The following is a 13339-nucleotide window of genomic DNA, read 5'->3' on the forward strand; positions in this document are numbered from 1 at the left end:
ACTGTGGGATCTTCCCACACCATGAATGTTGTGGTCACTGTCATGAGTAAGGATCACTGAAGCCTTTGTGGGAGAAAATCTCCGGTAAGATAACTTGATGCGAAAGAGTCTCGAGAATGATAGATGATGGAAAAAGGATATTCTAAGATCACGTAAAATGAGTAAGATTTCAAAGGGAAGTGGAAGAGCTAAAACGATACTAATCTATATCTAGAAATTGTATTTGATCAAGATTAGATAACAAGATTACGTTATTTTTATCTAGTAGACTAAGAAACCCGCGGGTGTTTTTCATGCTTGAGTTCCTAGAGCATTAGATTAATGAAGTTGATATGATTCTGTACAAACAGGAAAGTAGTAAGGATAACTTTGAAGAGTGGCAGGTGTTATTAGCTCGCGTCGTGTAAGAAGCAGATCGTAAAAAAAAGAAAAAAATGGCTTTTATTACTCTAGAAAATTACACCTTAAAAGAAAAAACGTCGAAGATTTTAGGGAAACATGTTCTTCAAGATTACGGGATTAACGGAGAATTAGAAAATGAGACAATGTAAACGAAGAGAAAAGTATGTCACCATTATTCGTCTGCACGATTCGTCTGAGCTGAACATGAAGGAACTGTGGAATACGTCATGGGGACATCGAACCCGAGAGAGAGAGAGAGAGGGAAAAGTTAACAGCCTAAAGAAACGTTCTTAAGGTTACAAATCAAGAAGATGAGGGATTGTCATTGTCCGAGGCTGAACAGGTATTTGGTATGTGTAAGTAATGTACCTCTAAAATGGAGCTGAGCTATAAGCAGGTAACACAAGCTTGTGAGGACAAATGATGGGAAGCTTTGGAACAAAAGGGATGTTGTCGTATGCAGACGATTCTGAGTTGATCAGAGAAACAACACAATAGACGTGGATCATCTTCATATCATTTGAAAAAAAAAAGTGCGTGTGGAGATGATAGTGTGTGGGAGACGAAAAAAACTGCTTGTACTCAAGAGGGAAGAATTGAAGTGTAAGATATGGCTGAATGGTCAGTGATTGGAAGCAGTGAGATATGTATATAAGGAAGATGAAATATCGGAGAGTCCAGCGCCAGGAACAGAGGAAGAATGGCTTCATTTGCTCACATTCATTCGCTAGCTGTTACGTATAATGCAGGGAAACCATGACACCCTACCCATAGCAAGGTCCCAACAGACCTTTCTCTGGTTTTCCTTTACCGATCCATACTTGCTGATTTAGCCAATGGACAGCACGTCGTTCCCTATATACCACATCACTCCAATTCGTTCAATCTCGTGAACACTTCAGAAACTACTCGTGTTCAAGCGTCGATCACTCAAAGCATCTTTCATTCCATCATTTCATTCTGTTCTTGCTTTTCTCCTTCCCCCTTTTCCCTCCAATTCTGATGCTCATACCCGCTTTATCAACGTCTGCTCATCCTCGTCATATATCTATACCTTATCCGCACACCTTCTTCATCTCTCTCTAACACACTCTTCTTATCACTACGCTTCTTTCCTACCATATCATTTTACTTTCGATCAGTCCTCCTCATACAACAAATTATCCTCAAGCATCCTCATCTCTACACCATCACTCTATTCCGCATTTTCATAGCTAGAACCCACGCCTCGCATCCATACAACACCGTCAGGACTGCTATACAATCAACCATAATCATCTTTGCCCCTCGCAGACAACGACATCTCTTTCCACACACTCCTGAATGAACCCACCATCCTATCCCTCTCACTCATCTTAAGGCTTACTTCAACTATCACGATTCCATCCACTATCATGTCCACTCCCTCCAAGTCCCTTCCATCCGGCTACACATTCCTACCTCTCTCTCTCTCTCTCTCTCTCTCTCTCTCTCTCTCTCTCTCTCTCTCTCTCTCTCTCTCTCTCTCTCTCTCTCTCTCTCTCGCTAAGCCTGATAACTTTTACGTATATTCACATTGACTCTGAAATTTGGAAGTTTTCGCTCATACATTTCAGTTATACTGATAATGTGTCAAATTGTTAGTAATTGAAATTAGAAGAAATACTAAAATGCGAAACAAACTTTCAACAGAAATTCGATGTCTGCAGCTTCAAAATGACACAGACAAAATGATGGTCTAGGCTCACTTGTGACCGATGAATTTTGATAACAATGTGAACAAAAGAGGTGAATGATGGAAAAAGACTTGGGGGTCTGATGATAACCTGTGATGACCCAAGTCCAAATAAGCAGTGCACAAAGTATTAGAAATAAGGGAAGATAAGGCTTTTGAATTTAAGTCCAGGAAAAAAAAATATTCTCATTCTTATAAGTTGATTGGAACGTCTCCATGTCACAGTGTCTTTAGGTTTCATCAAATCATCTTGGAAGACGCAGAGACGGAATGGAGGCAGTGTTCAGTGAACCATTTAGTACAGTTTGTGAGCCAAACACTGATCCAACAATGGGAATGGTAAACCTGAAGGGGCAACAGCCTCTGGGAGTCTCAGGAAGGCTATACATGTGAGGGGAAGAAGCGTTTCTGCTCTTACATTGCTTCGTCAATTCAGATTTTTCGCAAAACCTGTCATGATTCTGACTGACCTGTTTTGGCTTAGTTTTTAGGAAGGGGATTACCTGATAATTTCTTCTAAGTATCATTGCCATACAACAAATTATCATGGGATTACATGATAATTTCTTCTAAGTATCATTGCCATACAACTAATTATCAGGGGATTACATGATAATTTCTTCTAAGTATCATTACCATACAACTAATTATCAGGGGATTACCTGATAATTTCTTTTAAGTATCATTACCATACAACAAATTATTTTCGTGTTCAGAGATACTTTCTGGTTAGTTTTGTCCAATTGTCTTATCGTTGTACCACTATTTGTTCTTCTTTTCAGGGAACCAATCACTCTTTCACTCACTGTTAATCTCACGATTAGTTTTACATTTCAGGAACATCTGATGCTTCGGGCTGAATTCATCAAAGGCCTCTTTTAGTAAGGAAGTCAAACCTTAACCCAGTACAAGATTCTTATCTATATTCAAATTACAAGATGAAATATTTACAATATTCACATTACATTTCGATATTTGAACCCACAAACTATTCATGACCAGACGATGAAATTTACTGTGTAACCTTTGTTGATGATTAGACAAAGTCGCATACACACAGAGGCAAGTTATTTTCTTTTGATTCTATTTTCTCAAAGATCATCGAAAATTCATTGTACACAAGCCTTTTTATCATGTTCTCGGTTTTCAATTTTGGTACTTTTGATTCTATTTTCTCAAAGATCATCGAATATTCATTGTTCACAAGTCTTTTTATCATGTTCTCGGTTTTCAATTTTGGTACTTTAGATATTACTTGCATATAGTCATCTGAAGTATAAAGTATAAAGTGTTAAAGGTTAACAAACGCTATACGAGTAATAGGTACTTCTCATGTTCACATCTTGGAACAGTAAAGTAGCATAACCTCCCAGGTAACAAGGAGGCTTTATTATAATCTCAGCCACTAAAGTAACCTTGAAAAAGTTGCATGTTGAGTACATGGCAGTACATAACAGAAGACCTGATGATACATGAAGTAGTTTATCTTCTAGATGACGGTAAATGGGAGCACATAACAGAAAACCTGATGTTCCATGGCGAGTTTATCTGCTGGAGGATAGTACATTGGAAGGACAGAGAACAGATAATCTGATGGTCCATGACTGGTGTTTTTTGCTATAGATTCTGCTTAATAAAGCAGTAGCAACAGGATAGCAAAGCAGATGGTAGGGATGTCGGGCCATGTGTGGTCAGTTGGCTGGATAAGATCCATACTCTCGTTATGACCCGGATGTTTCTTATCGTTGTAATAATTTGTAGTCGTATTCGAAATGGCTAATTATCCAGATGAGAAAGGTTCTCTTATTGGCTGTATTTCAGTGTATTCATTGGTCTTGCCTGGAGTAGGTGATCTCGGCTCAGCTTCCCTGTGGTAAGGCCACCACCAGTAAAGAGACGACACCTTCAAGAAGTTGTATCATATCAGCGTCTGTTGACGAGAGGACCATGGTCTAGTAGAGGAATGTCGAACTCCAACAAAATCAATCCTTTCCCTGCTCTTGTGGTAGAGCAGCCCTGAGGCTACTGGTGTCTGCGTAGGGAAGGCTTTTTTCAATGATAACAGCAACAACAACAACAACAATGATAATGATATTAATAATGATAATAATAATAATAATGATAATGATTATAATAATTCTCTGATGTTAGAGTCATGCACCGTGGATTAGAAGAGAAACGAGAACCAAACAGAGTTGCTTTGTGTACGGGAGAGACAGCTATATAGTACCGTCAGAACGGAAAAGTGAAGGAAAGGAAGAGCGACAGGATTTGTCAACGATGCCCTTGGCCAAACACCAGAAAGACCTAACAGTGGATGACGAGGAGAGGTTATCGCACTTCCTTTGAATAAAGGAAAGTTTTGCCTCACAGATAACCTACTTAAAATGACTACGAGCAGTGATAAAAGCTGAATGGGACTATACATTATTCTCATTTTTTCCACAACTTTTCTCGACAACTTTTCTCTAACAATATTTTCCTTTCAGCAGCTATCTTTCTTCCTCACGTCTGTATCGGCGAAACAAAATCCACACGGTAAACATCCGCTGGTTTTTCCTCCTTTAACATTACATGAGTTATCGTGAGAAAGACAGACAACAGAAGGCCCACAACTGGATCATCTGGTAAAAAAATACATTTAACTAGACAAGAAAATGTAAGTCCAATCAGCAGTTTTTTCTCAAGCTATCACCAACTCCCTGCTGCTGCACATTAGCCTTCTAGTGTCCCCGTTACCGCTGTCGTTGATACATTGATACTCTTTATAGAGAAAACATAGAAACATAAAGACCCATTTTCCATCCTAAGGACAGAGGAAATTCTAGATTTCATAGTACATTCCACAGCAGGTTTTCTATAGAATAAAAAGTTATGATTTTTCTCTGCCGTGTTCGGTGGTGGTTTCTACGACTGACAGTTTCCTGAAGCTGCGGGTTATAAGGCATTAAAGCTTGACTGGGTTGCGTCCGCCCCAGTGGAGAGTCGTATGCAAATTCGAGTTGACAAGACTAGCAACAACAGACGAGGCAAGACGAGACGTAGGTCTTGGGTGAACAGATGGAGTAGATTTGAAGGAAGTAGAGGAATACAGAGCAGGGTCATTAGAACAGTGTAGAAGCATTCCACATACACACACACACACACACACACACACACACACACACACACACACACACAATTTCTCTTTTTTCACGTTGAAAGTTCCAGTCATGGACGACAGTCATGGAGAGTTGTTCGGTGGAGAGAGAAGAGGAGGTGAAAGCTGGAGAGGATGGTATTGCTGCTGAAGTCATGATGGAAGGGAATGATTGTGGTGTTGATTCGTCAGGCTTTTCACTGTTTGTAGGGCGCATGATAAGTTGTCTTAGGACTGGCAAGTGCATGTATAGTGCCAGTGTATAAAGGCAAGGGGATGAAAGTGAGTGTTCACACTTCAGAGGTATAAGTTTATTGCGTGTACTTGGTAAGCTGTATGGGAGGGTACAGACTGAAAGAGCGATAGCATGTACAGAGCATCAAGTTGAGGAGGAGCGGAAGACGATCTCTTGGGATGGATGTGGGCCCACTGCCGCGTTTAAGTTTCGAACACATGTGGGCCCGATCCAGGCTGGTACTAAGCTGACTCACGGTCAGTCACGCTAACATGCACATTCATTCACTCACTGAACACATCCACACATACACATGCACACAGACAGACTCATCATGCATATGAACATGCACATAAGCCTTTCTGGTGTATTGGTTATCTCTCCGCGTAGCACACAAATAGCAAACACATAGTTACACAAATTCACTCAAAATAATCACACACACACACACACACACACATATACAGAAAACGAACGCATACGCCTTGAGATGCACTCACACACACACACACACACACACACAAGAACACAGACACAATCGTGTGATGTGTGTTAATAAATGAAACTAGGGATTAAAACTTCGTAAACTATCTCATCTCTCTTTGATTTTAATCTTATCTGAATACCTCTCCTCTCCAACATGTCTTTTGCTTGCAAACTTTCGGCCAACACTTTTTTTTGGAGGGGAAATTTAGTCTATTTCAGGAGGATGAAAAAAAAATATATATCCAAAAGTTTGTCATGCGGCGCTTAAAAATAATTCTTTTCTAATTAAAACTTCTGACGAATTTATGAATTTGGTTTTGGTCGGGGCTCATTATGAGAGGCGGGCTGACGAGGAGGAGCAGCGAGAGCCATCAAGGAGGACTGGACGTTGCTTCCACCTCAAGGATTAGACTTCAGGGAGGAGTGTTCGCTCCTCCTGCTGTCTCGCAATTTAACCTACCATTTGTACGCTTTCTACTGTGAGTATTTTTTGTGTTCATTGCTACCTCTGATCTTCCTCTTCTCGTGATTATTATCACTGATACAATTATCATTATCATTATTATCATTATTATTATTATTATTATCATTATTATTATTATTGTTATTATTATCACTATCATTATTATTATTAGTTTTATTATCATTAATATTATTATTATCATTTTTATTATTATTATTATTATTATTAATATTATTATTATTATTATTATTATTATTATTATTATTATTATTATTATTATTATTATTATTATTATTATCATTATTATTATTATTATTATTATTATTAGTATCAGTATTGTTATTATTATTTTTATTACTATTATCATTATCATTATTATCATCATAATCATTATTATCATTACTATTATTGTTATCATTACTACTACTACTACTACTACTACTACTACTACTACTACTACTACTATTACTCTTTGCATTATTGCTATCATTATTATCATTACAAGTAAACACAGTATGGATATATTTTGGAGAAGCTTCGGTAAACTATTACATTAGTGCAGGAAACATATGTGCAACGCATAGTATACAGTTTTTCCAAAAGGAAGTTGTTGCAGTGGAACTTTGACATAAAGAAGCGTCTTAGGAAACACAGAGACCAATAACAAGCATGATTGAACGTAATATGTAAATAAGACACTCCTTGAAAACTGTTGTCCTATTTGCTTAACGTCTGTAGTTGGAAAACATAAGGAAACCATCATTCGAGAGTGAATTGTAAACCAATTCAAAAACCAACACTTAATAAACAATTTTCAGCATCGCACGTCCAACAAATCTGCCTGATTTCTTTTATAATATAATCAACATGTATGACGAAAGTAAAGCAGTTAATGTTATCTATCTAGATGTTCAAAAAAAAAAAAAAGAGCTTAGAGGAACAAAAGAAAATAGATAAAGTTCCTCTTCAAAGGTTAAGAGCAGAAATTAAGTCACATGGAGTGTATGGGGTTGTACTTCAGGAGATAGGAGACTGGTTGACTGGCCGTAAAGAAAGTGTTGTGATTAATGGTCAGTACTCATAATGGTTAGACGTAACAAGTGGAGTGCCACAAGATCAGTCTTGCGACCGGTTTTCTTTCTCATGTATGTTAATGAAAATGATAGTAAAATTAATGCAAGATATTTAGATTCGTTGATGATACAAAGCTTGGAAAGCAGTCTACAAATAGACTTAAACGTTTACATCTTCGAATCGACACAGTCAAACTGATGGACTGGGCTCATAAGTGGTAAATGAACTGTAACATCGATACGTGCAAAGTTTTACACACTAGTAGTAATAACTTAAGGTCAAGCTATGGTATGAATTCTGTTGAACTGCAAAACGTAAATGAAGAAAAAGACTTGGGCGTAATGATCTCTGTTCATCTAAAACCAAGTAAGCAGTGCGCAGATGCAGTTTGAAAACATAGAGAAGAAAGGGACGATAGAATGTTGTCGTACTCAGATGATCCTGTTATTTCAAGAAACGAAAAGAGAGTTGTGAGATGATTTTGAATTAAGGAAGGATTATGTACGACAGGTATATGGAACGTGAGTAATAGAATACAGAGAAATACAGTGGAATTCAGACGGCAACAAACCAAAGAGTCCTTTCGAGGTGGTTGTGATACTGGAAGATATCAGAGGCTTACTAGATAAGTATGGTAGATATTAGAAGGCATACTGATATTATGAAATAAATGACAACAAACACTTGATCCCACATTACAGGTGAGCAAATTTTGAAAACATGAGACACGAAATTCGCATTGCTAATTGGACAAAACTTCTTGACGTTTACACAGTAGAGGAAATGTGGAATAGTTCTAAAAGCACACTACTCGAGATTGAAAATAAACATATTCCACGAATTACAAGGAGAACTTGCGATATATCAAAACCACCACGGATGAATAGGAAAACAGAGGGACTAATTTGCCAAAAGAAGAAAACATATAGGAAATTCAGATCAATGGGAACCAATGGAAATCACTAGGAATTAATCAAAATCCAAAGAGAGTGTAAGAAGGTCATAAGACAGAGTAAACACGAGGAAGAAAAATGCATTGCCTTGAAAGCTAAGAATAATACTCAGGAATTCTTCAAATATATAAGACAAAGGAAGACAGTAAAAGAAGGAATTGGACCATTACGAAACGAACATGACACACTAACCAAGTGATCAAAATTCTGAACAAGTTCAATAAAGTAAATCACGAACATTTTTTCGAAGTACAAGAAAACACGGTTACCAGAACTAATGGAATAAAACTGAAAGCTAAAAGATGTAGTACTGACGTGGGAAAAGCTTATTTTCCTATTAGTGTGTTGAGCACTGGAGTAAGTTACCGTTAGACGTAGTGAACGCTAAGACTATAGATACTTTCAAAAGTCGTTTAGAGAAATATTTCATAAACTCAGGTATACTCTGAGAAAAACGCTAGATATAAACTGTATAAACGATAGCGCGAACGGAGACTCTAGAAGGCTCATATGCAGCAGCGGGGAGTTGGTGATAGCCTAAAGAACTGGGTAGAGGAATAACATTTCCTTGTTAAATTCACATACTTTTTTATGCATTATTATTATTACCAGCAACCCAGTCTTGGCCAATCAGGCCTCCTGTTTTTTGTCTTTCTCAAGTAAACTCGTAAAAAAAAATTCTTGGATTTATGGGTACAACCTTCGAATTTAGATCCAGGGTAAATCATCCTTACTCTTTATAGTGTATTGGTTCGCCCTCATCTTGGATACTCTGTCCAGTTTTGGTCACCTTACCTAAATAAAGACAGACAAAATGGAAGAGAGAGAGAAAGTAAAACTCCGAGCAATAAAGACGAATTCGTGACTGAGAAACAAATCTTGCGAGAGCAGTTTTAGCGACTTGAATCTGTTCCCTTTAGAAAAGAGAAGGTAAAGAGTTGTTATAATACATGTATTCAATATGATCAAAGGCTTTGATAATCTCTCTACCAAGTGACATAAGACTTGATTCGTCTGATTACCTACAATGAAGCAAAGATCTCTTCTTTTGTTGTTTCAACGGGACTGTTATCATAAGAAATGATATGCCAAATAGAGTAGTTGAAAGGTATACTATAGACACTTTCAAGAATATACTTAATGATTAACTCGCTTCAAGTCCACCACTTCCATCACTTCCATCAGTATTCCTGCTAACTCTTACCACACTCATCTGTGAACCTCTGATATCTTCCACAATCACAAACAACCTCGAAAGGACTCAGTAGTCCGTTGCTGTTTGAATTTCACTGTACTTCTTTGTATTCTATAACTCACGTTCCATACACCTGTCATACACACTACTCCCTAGATTTAAAATCATCTCACAGCTCTGTTTTCGTTTCTTAAAATAACAGGTTCATCTGAATATGACAACATTCCCTTGTCCCATTGTCCTCTATGCTTTTTTTATTCTTTTTTTCCACTCACGTTTGCACAGTCTTCTACGACCTCGTTTTTTTTTTATCCATCCACATGGAATGTGAACACCCATGCAACCGTATTAGGTCTTCCTCTTACCTGATCGTCGTCCACATGACACTCCCTCAGCTTATCCGTCTGCAAGCGTAAAAAAACGTCTCTCTGATGCATTCACCATCCCATCCCCCTCCCACCCAGGACCAATGTACCCTTGACATATTCCATCGTCCTTTCACGTAACCTGTCTTTTTTTCTTTCTTACAAGTCAAAAAAAAAAGCCATTTATAAACTGTCTTTTATTTCTTACGTAATTTCTGATTTCTGTTCTTAGTCTCGTGGAAGTCAGGATGATGTCTGCAGAGCCAAGCGTCTGAAATCACCCAGACATTTGGTTGAATGTCATCCTTGGTTCACTTCTCAGCTCCGTGCTGTTATATACGGTACCCTGTACAAACTACTAATCACACCCCTTCTCCCAACCTCTTACTTCTCAGACGAACCTTTAAACCTTTTCCTTTACAAAGAAGCGCGATTATTTCACCCATGAAATCCTTTTGGTACAGCGGCTTCATTCTGGGCACTCAGGAACATTGCGTGAGGGGAAACTCCGCTCTCCGCCTCGCCTGCCAGACAATCATGTCTTAAAAGCAGCACTTAAAACTGATCACAGGCAACAAATTACAGTCCGATCTTTTAACTTCTTGTCTTGAGCTTTAGTCGTCTTCACTACTACTACTACTACTACTACTACTACTACTACTACTACTACTACTACTACTACTACTACTACTACTACTACTACTACTACTACTACTACTACTACTACTACTACTACTACTACTACTACTACTACTACTACTACTACTACTACTACTACTACTACTACTACTACTACTACTACTACTACTACTACTACTACTACTACTACTACTACTACTACTACTACTACTACTACTACTACTACTACTACTACTACTACTACTACTACTACTACTACTACTACTACTACTACTACTACTACTACTACTACTACTACTACTACTACTACTACTACTACTACTACTACTACTACTACTACTACTACTACTACTACTACTACTACTACTACTACTACTACTACTACTACTACTACTACTACTACTACTACTACTACTACTACTACTACTACTACTACTACTACTACTACTACTACTACTATTACTACTAATATTACTACTACTATTACTACTACTATTACTACTACTATTACTACTAATATTACTACTACTATTACTACTAATATTACTACTACTATTACTACTAATATTACTACTACTATTACTACTACTATTACTACTAATATTACTACTACTATTACTACTAATATTACTACTACTATTACTACTAATATTACTACTACTATTACTACTAATATTACTACTACTATTACTACTAATATTACTACTACTATTACTACTACTATTACTACTACTATTACTACTAATATTACTACTACTATTACTACTAATATTACTACTACTATTACTACTAATATTACTACTACTATTACTACTACTATTACTACTAATATTACTACTACTATTACTACTAATATTACTACTACTATTACTACTAATATTACTACTACTATTACTACTACTATTACTACTACTATTACTACTAATATTACTACTACTATTACTACTAATATTACTACTACTACTACTACTACTACTACTACTACTACTACTACTACTACTACTACTACTACTACTACTACTACTACTACTACTACTACTACTACTACTACTACTACTACTACTACTACTACTACTACTACTACTACTACTACTACTACTACTACTACTACTACTACTACTACTACTACTACTACTACTACTACTACTACTACTACTACTACTACTACTACTACTACTACTACTACTACTACTACTACTACTACTACTACTACTACTACTACTACTACTACTACTACTACTACTACTACTACTACTACTACTACTACTACTACTACTACTACTACTACTACTACTACTACTACTACTACTACTACTACTACTACTACTACTACTACTACTACTACTACTACTACTACTACTACTACTACTACTACTACTACTACTACTACTACTACTACTACTACTACTACTACTACTACTACTACTACTACTACTACTACTACTACTACTACTACTACTACTACTACTACTACTACTACTACTACTACTACTACTACTACTACTACTACTACTACTACTACTACTACTACTACTACTACTACTACTACTACTACTACTACTACTACTACTACTACTACTACTACTACTACTACTACTACTACTACTACTACTACTACTACTACTACTACTACTACTACTACTACTACTACTACTACTACTACTACTACTACTACTACTACTACTACTACTACTACTACTACTACTACTACTACTACTACTACTACTACTACTACTACTACTACTACTACTACTACTACTACTACTACTACTACTACTACTACTACTACTACTACTACTACTACTACTACTACTACTACTACTACTACTACTACTACTACTACTACTACTACTACTACTACTACTACTACTACTACTACTACTACTACTACTACTACTACTACTACTACTACTACTACTACTACTACTACTACTACTACTACTACTACTACTACTACTACTACTACTACTACTACTACTACTACTACTACTACTACTACTACTACTACTACTACTACTACTACTACTACTACTACTACTACTACTACTACTACTACTACTACTACTACTACTACTACTACTACTACTACTACTACTACTACTACTACTACTACTACTACTACTACTACTACTACTACTACTACTACTACTACTACTACTACTACTACTACTACTACTACTACTACTACTACTACTACTACTACTACTACTACTACTACTACTACTACTACTACTACTACTACTACTACTACTACTACTACTACTACTACTACTACTACTACTACTACTACTACTACTACTACTACTACTACTACTACTACTACTACTACTACTACTACTACTACTACTACTACTACTACTACTACTACTACTACTACTACTACTACTACTACTACTACTACTACTACTACTACTACTACTACTACTACTACTACTACTACTACTACTACTACTACTACTACTACTACTACTACTACTACTACTACTACTACTACTACTACTACTACTACTACTACTACTACTACTACTACTACTACTACTACTACTACTACTACTACTACTACTACTACTACTACTACTACTACTACTACTACTACTACTACTACTACTACTACTACTACTACTACTACTACTACTACTACTACTACTACTACTACTACTACTACTACTACTAC

The sequence above is a fragment of the Panulirus ornatus genome, chromosome 1 (assembly GCF_036320965.1).
Source record: "Panulirus ornatus isolate Po-2019 chromosome 1, ASM3632096v1, whole genome shotgun sequence".
Classification (NCBI taxonomy): domain Eukaryota; kingdom Metazoa; phylum Arthropoda; class Malacostraca; order Decapoda; family Palinuridae; genus Panulirus; species Panulirus ornatus.